This window comes from Triturus cristatus, chromosome 6, assembly GCF_964204655.1.
Source record: "Triturus cristatus chromosome 6, aTriCri1.1, whole genome shotgun sequence".
Lineage (NCBI taxonomy): Eukaryota > Metazoa > Chordata > Amphibia > Caudata > Salamandridae > Triturus > Triturus cristatus.
Window position 1 is genome coordinate 1,081,912,434 of NC_140589.1, and position 13,148 is coordinate 1,081,925,581.

Consider the following 13,148-nt stretch of genomic DNA (forward strand, 5'->3'; position numbering starts at 1 on the left):
ACGAGAGTCTGTGGCAATATAATAGACCATTGTGGGCAGAAGGAAGAGGCAGTGGTAGTACAACCATACATGCCAACAGACCTGATTCAGCCAGGAAACGTCCAATGTTTTTAAGCTCAAATGGGCTTTATTTGATCTGTCTCCTGTCTACAATCTCCTCTTTCTCAATGTAACTCAAAGGGGAAAGTCAATACCCCATTTGTTTTTCAAAATCTCCCTCTTACCAAGTTCAAAATATTAGCACGTATGGTACATTGGATCATGGAAGGCAGGAGGAATTGGGGTAGGGACATGGACTCGGATAACAGAGGCCAGGAGGGACATGGAGAGGTGCACCAAACTGACCCTACAGGGCAGGCATCAGGGTTTGCAGCAGCACAATACACCACACAGGGCATGCGCGACGGGAGTGCAGTACAACAATCCATAAAAAGCAATAGGGAGGGGACAGGACCATGCACATGGACAACAGAGAACTGAGGGGAAAGAGGCAATGGTAGCTAGCTGACCATAATGGACAGACAGGAGAGAAAGCTGCAGCATAATAGATCATAAAGGGCAGGAGGGACGGATCAGGGGCATTACAATGGAATAGACAAGCCAGGAGGGAGGGAATAGGGGTCTGCACATGGAAACAGAGCTGGGGGCAAGGGGGCAAGGGCAGGAGCAGCAAGATGACCATGGAGGTCAGGCAGGATGGGCACTAGAAGCAAGACACACCATGGAGAGCAACAGTGAGACTATGATGGCATACACACAGACCATGGAGGGAAGGTGGGAGGGGGTCAGGGGCAGCTAACTGACCACACAGGGAAGGTGGGAGGGGCCATGGCAGCACAGAAGACCATGCATGGCAAGCGGGAGGGTTAGTGGCAGCACAATGGCTATGATGGGCAAGAAAGAGGTTGCAGGGACATGCACAAAGGACCATGGAGGATAGAAGGGAGGGTCTGGACCTGGGCACAGGCAAGAGAGTTCAGGGGAAGGGGCCTTACAACAGACCACGTGGGGCAGGCAGGAGGAGCAGTTGCAGCACAACAGACCAGGGAGGGCAGAAGGGTGTGGCAGTAAAATGGACCATGGAGAACAGGAGGAAGGGGATAGGGGCATGGAATGTGGACAGGCAGGGTGAAGGTGGCAGGGACAGGTTACAGTCATCTGACAATGCTAGGCAGGTGGGAGGGGAGTGGCAGCTCAACAGAACACTCAGAGTAGATAGGAGTGGCAGGTCCATGGAACATGGTGGGCAAAAAGGATGGAGCAGGGGCATGCACCGAGACATCGGAGGTCAGGGGGAAGGAGAATAGGGGCAGCAAGCTAAGCACAGAGGCTAAGCAGGAGGTCAATGATGGGGCATAGAATTGGGCAATGGAGGGCAGGAGGAATGGACTGGTACATCATGCTAAATAGAGGGCAGTGGCAGCACATCAGACCATGCATGGCAGGAGGGAGTAGGCTAGTCCATGGATTCAGACAACAGAGGATAGGGAGGAGGAGGATGGGGCAGCAAGCTAACTGTTCAGAGAAGGCGGGAAGGCCAGTGGCAGAACAACGGCCACACAGGGCTGTAATAAGGGAGCAGGGAGATGGACTTGGACAATGGATGGCTAGGAGGAGGGAAGGCAGGAGCAGCAAGCTTGAGTGGGGGCAGCACAATGCCAGGCCCTGCTTCCAACCCCCCACCATCCATTGTGATATGCATCTTACTTAACGTTAAAAAAAACAACTAGAAATTTGCTGAAAAAAACAAAGATTACAGGGACGGTATAGTTAGACTCAGATTTCACTCATACACAACCAGTGAAATTCAGCAGTTATAGTTACCTGAGTTAACTATAACTTACGCCCCCGCAATGTACTGCTAATGACCTCAGACATTACATCATTCATGACATGGTCAGTTACATCACTCATGACATCTCAAATGAGCTGTGAATGGAATGGAACTATAATCACTAGAACTTTATTTAGGAATAGTGTGTGTATATTAACACCCCTTGTTTTCCTTTTCTTTCGTGTAAGCACCATTATAATACGCAACGTGCCCAGATTAATATGGCCGATAGCCTTTCACTTTAAAGTAATGTGTAGTCCATTGTTTATGTTGATGTTTTCAATTCTAAGTATGTTTATGATGAATAAGTCACATTGACGAACATACAGGTATTGTGGTCACGGGGCAAGATATGCTGAAATGACATTGTGTGCATATTAACACTTGTTTTCTTTTCTTTATTGTATCAATTCCTGATTTTTCACATCGTGACCAGGCCAATATGGCCGCCAGCTTTTTGGATTAAAGTAATGTACTGCTGATGACGTCACATATTACATCACTCATGACATGGTCAGTGACATCACTGATGACATAACTGATGACATCTCAAATGTCACTGATGACATCATCTACATGATCATCTGATGCTCCTCCTCACACCCTAAAATACAGACTACCATTCTCGAAACCATAGACACACCAATACTAGTACAGCTACAATATTCTGTGCACTATGCATGCAGGCCTCTAATCAGCTACATAGCTTTGATACAGTCTTTTAAATACTCAGTACCTATGCAGTCTAGGAATCCTTCTGTCTGTCCCATGCACTTCTCCATTCAACCATCCAGCACTATCTAGGTATCCTATCACTCTGCCAATACCTAAGCACTAATACATTTAGCATGCGCTCTCTTTGCAGCACTGAAATTACTCCAGTTATTAATCATATACTTAAGGAATAGCCTAGCCACTAGCACAAGTAAAGGTACCATATTTTGTACACTATGCATGCAGACCTCTAACCCTTCAATCACCCATCCAGCACTATGTTCTTATTGTATCAGTCTGCCAATACCTAAGCACATATGGCAGATTTACAAGCACCCAGCGCCACCAGTACGTCACGTGAGTTATAGTTAGCATAACTAACTATAACGGAGGAATTTCTATGGTTTTGTACGAGTGAAATGTCCAGCTAACTATAACCCCCCTGAAACCTACGTTTTTTTCTGTGAATTTCTAAGGTTTATTAAATGCTAATTTCTAACTATAACGTCTCTGAAACCTATGGTATTTTCAGGGAATATAGATATATATATATTTTATGTATTTATCCCAAAAACAAAACCAACCTTGATCCCTAAAATTACCCCTGCACCCCAAAACCTAAATGTACCATGAACCGAAAAAGAAACCAAAACCTTAAACGCACCCTTAACCCTAAAAATTCCCCCTACACCCCAAAACCCTAACCCACCCTGACCCCTAAAATTACCCCTGCACCCCAAAACCTAAACGCACCCTAAACCCCAAAAATACTCCTGCACCCCAAAACCGTAAGCGCACCCTGAACCCTAAATATTCCCCTATACCCCAAAACCCTAACCCACCCTGACCCCATAAATTACCCCAGCACCCCAAAACCTAAATGCACCCTGAACCCCAAAAATACCCCAACACCCCAAAACCTTAAACGCACCCTTAACCCTAAAAATACCCCTGCACCCCAAAACCTGAACGCACCCTGAACCCCAAAAATACCCCTACACCCAAAACCCTAACCCACCCTGACCCCTAAAATTACCCCAGCACCCCAAAACCTAAACGCACCCTGAACCCCAAAAATACCCCTTCTCCCCAAAACCTTAAACGCACCCTGAACCCTAAAAATTCCCCTTACACCCCAAACCCTAACCCACCCTGACCCCTAAAATTCCCCCTGCACCCCAAAACCTAAACGCACCCTGAACCCCCCAAAAAACCTGTACCCCAAAACCTTAAATGCACCCTGAACCCTAAAAATTCCCCCTATACCCCAAAACCCTAACCCACCCTGACCCCTAAACTTACCCCAGCACCCCAAAACCTAAACGCACCCTGAACCCCAAACATGCCCCTGCACCCCAAAACCTTAATTGCACCCTGAAGCCTAAAATTTCCACTTACTCTCCAAAACCCTAACACACCCAGACCCCTAAAATTCCCCCTGCACCCCAAAACCTAAACGCACCCTGAATCCCAAAAATACCCCTGCACCCCAAACCTTAAACACACCCTGAACCCTAAAAATTCTCCCTACTTCCCAAAACCCTAACCCACCCTGACCCCCTAAAATTCCCCCTGCACCCCAAAACCTAAACGCACCCTGAACCCCAAAAACACTCCTGCACCCCAAAACCTTCAACGCACCCTGAACGCTAAAAATACCCCTACACCCCAATACCCTAACCCTCCCTGATCCCTAAAATTACTCCAAAACCTAAACGCACCCTGAACCCTAAAATTACCCCCTACACCCCAAAACCCTAACCCACCCTGACCCCAAAAATACCCCAGCACCCCAAAACCTTAAACGCACCCTGAACCCTAAAAATATCCCCTACACCCCAAAACCCTAATTCACCCTTACCCCTGAAAATACGCCAGTACCCCAAACCCTAACCACACCCTGAACCCTAAAATTACCCTACACCCCAAAACCCTAACCCACCCTTACCCCTAAAATTACCCCAGCACCCCAAAACCTAAACCCACCCTAAACCGTAAAAATACTCCAGCACCCCAAAACTTAAACATACACATAACCCTAAAATTACCCCTGAACCTCCATAACATATACCCCTACACCCCAACCCCAAACCCTATACTTACCTTATACTTACATTTAAAAAACATATGCTTTTGCCATTCATGCATTTACAACGAATTTCGTTGTAAAAGCATGCGTGGTAGCGGGGAGGGGGGTTAGTTTATCATGAAACGGTTTTGGGGGGAAATACACCACGAATGTATCAGTACAAATGTACCTGCAAATATAAGCAATGCTACAGCATAAATGCCAATAAAATATGGTTAAAACAAAAAAGCATGCGTGGTAAAAGCATATAAAATGTAATGCCATGCGTTGTAATGGCACAGCGAAGTAATGGTATTTGCATTGTCATGGTATGCGAGATGATGGTATGCGGGATAAAAGATTTGTGGTAATGGTTGTTTACCGTTGTAGATAAATGGAGAAGTAGATGGACAAAGAGAAAAGAAGATATGACTGATAAAATTACTTTATTTTTCCCAGTAAAAGAAAAGGAACCGATAGCGGTAGAATGTCCAATGAGAGAAATTCCAGGAGGAGGTTATGTACATGTCCCATGGTCTAGACAGGATATATTGTCATTTACAAATAATTTTCCGAGATTGAGAGAAAAGCCTGTAGAATGGTGCAGACAAGTGGAAAGATTTGTAAAGGTTTCGAAGGTATTGTGGGAAAATTTAGATGGATTGTTTGAGACTGTTGTACCTGCTGATTTATGGACAGAATGTAAAATCACAATTGATTGGCCCAAGGAAGAATATCCTAGAGACGCCAAAACAGGAGCTCCAGGTCCAGAAGTAATGAGAAAATATGAGCAAGTAATCACATTTTTGAAAAATAAGATTCCTCCAAGAGAAACAGATTGGGTAAAGGTAGATAGAACAACACAGGAAGTAAAAGAGTCTGTGCATGCTTATTATGAAAGGTTGCTTCTAGTTTTTAAACAGTACATTGGATATGAGAGCTTGAGTGAAAAAGACATGAGTCATTTTGTATATCGATTTGTGTATGGTCTGAGACCCGAGATAAGTGAAATTATTAAACAGCACATGTTATGTTGGCAGTCTAGTACAGTGGATGAGGTGTTAAGATATGCAAAATATTGTATTGATGACATAGAAGCTAGACAACGTAAGCTCAAAGAAAAAGCAATTTGGGCACAGGTGAAGGTCGCAGAACAGCAAGAAGCTTAGATATTTAACGAGATTAATGACGCAAGGCAGACAAAAATGAAACCCAACATTGGTAAAGGAAAAGGTCAGATAAATATAGAAGAAGCTAAAAAGAAAGGGCCATGTCATAATTGCAGAAAATTAGGGCATTGGAAAAACGAGTGTGAATTACCTCCAAAAGTTAATACCGAAAATAAATCATTAAATCCACAGGTGCAGAGTGAGGTGGGTTATCAACAACTGCCACAGCAACAGGTAGGTACTCTACAGAGTCAGGTGCCGCAGCCACCTCTCCCAAAGAGTGTAAATCTTCAAAGATACAGTGCAGAGACAGGATTCTACGGTGGTGACCAGGTAACAAAATTGCCGCGCGCAGCTGCTGTTTCACAGTGTTGGCTACGACGAATGGAAATGAATCGGATGAAAGTTTATGACGGTGCCTAGGAGAGGAAGAGGAGTGCGTGCTTGGCGCAACTCTAGAGGTAGATCAGTCAGGTCCGTTCGTGGATGGAAAGGTGAATGGTGTAAATGTTACTTTCCTTGTTGGACACTGGCGCTACCCGTTCTACTGTAAGATCAGTTGAAATTCCAAACCTTCATCTCTCAGGTGAATTCATCCAAGTTGTAGGTGTCTCCAACAGACAAATTAAAGCCCCTCTCACTAAACCAGGAGAGGTGGAAATTGGTCCCTTTAAAGACATGCACCCTTTTGTAGTGTGTGATTGCAGTCCCGTAAATTAACTTGGATGCAATATCCTTTCTAAAATGAACTGCGCCATCTATTGTACCCCAGATGCTATTGCATTTCAGACATCAGATGACGATGCTCTATATAAAGTGACAATGGCAGCACTTGAACCAGAAAATTGTGATACATTTCCTGTGTTTGATGCAGAGAAAATCCCTACTTAACTGAAAGGAACAGTGAAGACTGATGTATGGGAATTTACGGGTGAAGATATAGGTCTAATGAAAGGAGTTGACCCTGTAACAATTACTGTAAAAGAAGAAGAAAATTACCCGAATACTCCACAGTACAAATTAACACCAGAAATTATTGAAAGAATAACATCAGTGATTGATAAAATGATTGAACAAGGGATTTTGAGAGAAATAATGAGTAGCCCATGTAATTCACCTATTATGGGATTGAAAAAGCCTAATAGAACTTATAGGATAGTGCAAGACCTGCGAAAAGTGAATAAAATTGTTGTTCCCTGTTGTCCAATTGTACCAAACCCAGCTGTAATACTGTATCAAATTCCACATGATGCAGAATGGTACACAGTCATTGATTTGTGCCATGCATTCTTTTCAATTCCATTGCACCCTGATAGCCAGCCATTATTTGCCTTCCGGTTTGGTGAGCGTATTTTGGCATGGTGCCGAATTCCTCAAGGGTATACTGAAAGTTCTTCCATTTTTAATCAGCTTCTGAAGAAATCTTTAGAAAGTTTGAGAATGCCAGAGAAATCTGTTATGGTCCATTATATTGATGACCTGTTGGTGGCATCAAGGACCAAAGAGGCATGTATTACCGACACTATGGCATTGTTGAATCATTTGGCAGAAGGAGGACATAAGGTGTCTCCATCCAAACTCCAGTTCTGTCAAAAAGAAGTACAATATTCGGGTCATAAGATTGAAAAAGGGATGAGAAAAATAACAACAGAAAGAATCAGGATTATCAAAGGAATGAGAGCCCCAATGACACAGAGAGAGGTGAGAATGTTTCTTGGAATGGTTGGTTACCGTCGACAGTGGATAAATAGATTTTCATTGATTGCCAAGCCTTTACAGCTGTTAACAAAAAGTGATGTAAAAGATCCAATTGTGTTGAATGAGCAAGAGATGGAAGCTTTTGAGCAGCTGAGAAACAGGTTGTGTGAAGCTCTAGCATTGGGAATGCCTGATTATGAGAAAGAATTTGAGTTGTACTGTAGTGAAAGAGATGGATGTGCTCTTTCAGTACTAGTACAAAGGCATGGAAGAATGAGACGGCCCATAGGATACTTTTCGTTTGTTTTGGACTCAGTAGTAAAAGCATTGCCTGGATGTCTTAAAGCAGTAGCAGCCACTTGTGTGAGTTTAGAACAGAGTGAAGGCATTGTGATGGGATACCCGTTAAAGGTATATGTCCCACATTCAATAGAAATCCTTTTGACTAGATCAAAAACCCAATTCATGACACATAGTCGTTTAACCAGAAATGAGAAGGTGATTTTGGGTGCAGACAATGTAACGATTGTGAGATGCATAAGTGTGAATCCTTCCACTTTATTACCTGATGCAGTAAATGCAGAGGTCAAAGATGAAGTTGATCACAATTGGCTGGATGTACTTGAATTCTGTACAAAGCCTCGCCCTGATATCAAAGATGAACCTCTGGAAGAATCAGATTATGTGATGTTTGGGGATGGATGATGCTTGAGAACGAAGGAGGGAATTTTGAGTGCTGCATATGCTGTATGTACGGTGGCAGACATCATGGAAGCATCTTGTTTGAGAGGAATATGTTCAACCCAAGTTGTTGAGCTGATTGCTGTGATTCGAGCTTGTAAACTGGGAAGAAATTTCCGAATCACTGTGATCACAGATAGCCAGTATGGCTTTGGAGTGGTGCATGATTTCGGACAGATCTGGTCCCAGAGGGGATTCATGACTTCTTCGGGATCTCCAATTAGGAATGGTGAATTTGTGAAATTGTTGCTTGAGGCGATACAGCTGCCTAAACGGATTGCAGTCGTGAAGTGTGCTGCACACAAAAAAAGGTGATGACTACATCACAGAGGGCAATAGGTTCACCGATGAAACAGCTCAATATTGTGCCAGACATACAACCTCAATGAAAAGAACATGTTTCATGTCCTTTGATGTTTACTAACACAGTTGAAACGTGGAAAGAAGTGAGACAATTGCAGGAAGAAGCAGGTGATGAGGAAAAAGAGATATGGATAAAATCAGGCTGCAGACAAAGAGAAGAAGATGGAGTTTGGGTTTACATGGATGAAAGACCAGTTATGCCTGATAGCATGATCTCTAACATGGCACAGATGTACCATGGACAGGCACACAGAGGTAGAGATGCAATGATTAGACTTTTTAAACAGACTTGGTACAACCCAAAATTTAGGGTTATAGCTGAAAGCCTTTGTCACATATATCTTATATGTCAACAATTGAATCCAGGAAGGAAAATAGTGAGTCTGGGACGAGAGGGAGGTCCTTTCACCAGAATGCAACTAGATTTCATTGAAATGCCCCCGAGTAACAGATTGAGATATGCCTTGGTAGTTGTCTGTTTGTTTTCTCGTTGGGTGGAAGCATATCCGACAAGAAGGAATGATGGAGTTACTGTAGCTAAACTCCTGCTCAGAGAATTCATTCCTAGATATGGTTTTCCAGTCACGATAGAAACAGATAGAGGGAGTCATTTTCAAAATGAGGTCTTCCGGCTGATATGTGAAGCATTAGACATTCAAAAAACCTGCTTTGTGCCTACAGACCAGAGGCTTCTGGGGTGGTTGAGCAAGTAAATGGCACAATCAAGAAGAGGCTAGGGAAAATGTGTCTAGCCACAGGACTCAAATGGCCAGATGCCCTACCTCTTGTGCTCATAAGCATGAGGAGCGTACCAGACAGAAAAACTGATTTGAGTCCGCATGAAATCATAATGGGGACGAGTAGTAAGACAAGCATTCGTACCTGTCAACATACTGCTGACTATAACTGATGATCTTATTCTGGACATTTGCAAAGGATTGGCTGATGTGGTGCATTCTGTGTTTCATCAGGTTGGACTGGATGTGATCACTCTTGAAAGCAACCCAGCTCATGATCTGAGTCCGTGAAACTGGGTCCGCATAAAAGTCCACCGAAGAAGAAATTGCCTGGTTCCTCGCTGGGACAGACCACAACAAGTGAGCCAAGTGACTAACACAGCAGTAAAGTGTGCAAGTGTGAAAAATTGGGTTCATGCCAGTCATACGATCAAAGTCCTATATCCTGGAGATCGACCTGTGAGCCGACATCTGGAAATATTAGACACCAGTTCGGCATCTGAGAAAGAAACTGAAACAATCAGAGTTCCAGATCCTGAAGATCGACCTGTAAGTCGACATCTGGAAATATCAAATACCAGTTCGCCATCTGAAACAGAACAATCCGAATTTGGTGAAAACCAAACTGAGGACATTGAAAAGCAAACTGAGGACATTGAAAAACAGACAATTGATTCTGAAACAGGAGAGACAGAAATAATTCACAGTGATATCGAACAACCAAGTACAAGTTTTGAGGAAATTCCCCCCAGAAGTAATCGAAAGAAATCAAAATTCAGATGGCAAATTAGAGATCATAAAGTTCAAAATTAAGGAGAATGAAGTAAGATCTGAAACAGAATCGGAGGAAAGTGAAGAAGAACTAAGACAAAGGAGAGCACCAAGAAAGAGAGCTTGGAAAGTGGAACGAGAAGAAACAGAGGCTGGACTAAAAAGGCCACGAGAAGGAGATAATTGGCCCAACGAATATAAAAGACTGAGATACACAATAATAAATTTGAACAAAGAACAGGAAGAACAAGTGAATGAAATTACAAGTCAAAGGAATCAAATACATTTGAATCAAGGACAATTGCAGAGACCGAAAAGAGTAAAAAGACCTAATTTAAAATATAAATCACTTGAATGGATTTACGTAGCATTGCCTGACATTGAAGAGGTGGATAGCAGTCAAGAGAACTCAAAAGAAAATTGTAAACAGGAGGGTGAAAGTGAATTGTGCCCATCCTGAAGAGACTGAAAAAGCCAGAATAAGGACAAACTGATGAACTTGAAATAGATTTGAAAGGACCAAACAGTGCGCCAAGGGCAGTTGGTTCAAAGGCCATATATATATATTTTCTGAGTGTGGAGAGATACATTTTTCTGTACATATCTTAGATTATAGTTTATCATGGCAGAGATTGAAAATAGAAGATTTAGGTGTAGTTTTCTACACAGATGGTGTAGAATGTGTTTTTACTGTACAGGTTTACTGATGCTTATTTGGTTCATTTTAGCAATAGTCATCCCACTTAGATTGACTGCAGAGAATACGCCTGGGATGAACAATAAAACAAATAATGATAAGGCACATAACGCAAAGGATGCTGCAACACTGATAGATAATATTGAGTCACATGGAGACAGGTCAATAAATGTTTTGTCTAAGAATGTTTTTACAAAACCTTTATATGAATATGTAGAAACAATGGATGTTAGGGATTGTTATGTCTGTATGCAGTTACCTGCATCTGTGACAGAGGGTGTAACATATCATCACCTTCCCTTGACGTATGGAATAACTTGCAGTGTGTTGGCTAGTTTATTTTTATAAGACAGGCAAACTAGAATCTTACTATACTGATATGGATGATGTTTTTGCAAAAGTTTCTGTAGTTTCTGAACTAAACAAGGTGAAGCCTGGTAAAGTATTTGGAGAATTTTTCCTAGAAACAAAAGAATTAACATTAGAATATGCATTTAGGCATAACCTCACTTGTAGATTAAGAAAAGAAGAAAAAGTATTTTTACACATGGTGGAGGATAGAAGAGTTAAGTTTCAAAGAAAAGTGGCAGGAGAAAGGATGAAAACGCCACTTTGGGGTTTTGAGGAAGAGAGTTATGATAAGAGCGATACCAATGTAGCAATAGGGCTGGATTTGCCTCAATAAGGGAAATTGTGCATTCGTAGAGATAACTCTATGTATGATAACTATTTTCGTGGGTGCTAGTGAATGTCGAGATAAATACAGAATTATAGGGGGATGGGAATTCAAAGGCGGTAAAGATCCAGTATTTCCAGGGATCTATTTTATTTGTGGAAACAAAGCTTATTATAAGTTGCCGGACCATTGGTACGGAACATGTTATCTAGGTCTAGTCTTTACAAAGATATTTCATGTAGATAGGGGAACTAAAGGAACTCATGAAATAGGTAAACCACTAACACGTAGAAGAAGGGAAAGTTTCTCTGAGATAATAGGTGACATTTTTGGAGCATTTATACCAGCAGTGGGTGTATCTTTTAATAATGCATATAAGATTCAGAAATTGTCAACAATAGTAGATCGTTTATCAACGAATACTGCTGGAGGGCTCTTAATGGTAAATACTGAGATGGTTGCCATGAGAGCTATGGTGGTGCAAAATCAACTTGCCCTTTATATTCTTTTGGCAAAAGAGGGAGGAGTCTGTGGAATGTTGAAAGTACAACATTGTTGCACGTACATTCCTGATAAAAGCCAGAATATACAAAAGTATATAAAGAATATTACTGAATTGCATAAAGAAATTACCCCACTGGAGGTTGATGGTGCTTGGGAAAACTTGGTAAGAGTTTTTCTTCAGTAAAGAAATGGTTTGCAGAAGTAGGTAGTTCATTAGTTGGGAACATATTAATAACAGTGACAATAGTTATATCAATGACATTAATATTGAAATTAGCATGTGTATGTGTTAGAAAAAAAAAAGGAGAAAATAAGGTAAAAAGGCGAAATGATAAGAATAAACAAAGAGAACGAGAAATGAGAGTGATTGAACTAGAAGAGTTTAAAGAGAAAATGTACAACAAAACTAAGAGACAGAATGTGAAAAATACAGTTGTTTGAACTAACAAAATAAAAAGGACAAGAAACATGATTTCTGATAAATTGGTAGTGATGGGTTTTTGTGGTGATATTAAAAATCACCAAAGGGGGGGAATTGATGGAGCAGGGGAAAATACAACATTTGTGTATGAGTGTGGCCTATGCCTGGAGTAAGAGATGTCAAGGCCGCACTGGCCTAGGACAACAGTGGATGCCAATTCTTTCTGTACAAAAGCCTGGGAACGGATGATAAACTCGGACGGCAGAAGATGATTCCATTTATTAATAGTAGCAGTTGTTACGAATGTTGGGACCTGGCAAGTCACTAGGATGTGCATGAATATGTAATTTACAGAACTGGTTTAGGCAAGGAGGACAATGAGGTGACCATCACCACCCCTCCAATAGACCAATAGAAATGAATACAGCCACTAAAAAATTTAAATTCTTGGTATAGCAAGTTAGTGAAAAAGTATAAAAAGTGGTGCTTTGATGACGTTGTGGCAATTGCTTATTTTTTCTATTCAATACGACACACTGTCTGTTGAGACGATTTTTTTCTTCCTGATGCTGAAAAGACTTTGACAGATTCTGAACTTCGAACTTTGATGGGGAAAAGGAACAAGACCGTTGCGGGATTCTATCCTCGGAGGGAATATGTCCGAGGAGGTTAGAGGGACAGTCAGTCAGTTTGGGAACCTATCCTGTGATCTGCGGTTCATGCTCTGGTGAACCATTCTCGTCATCGCCCTAAGG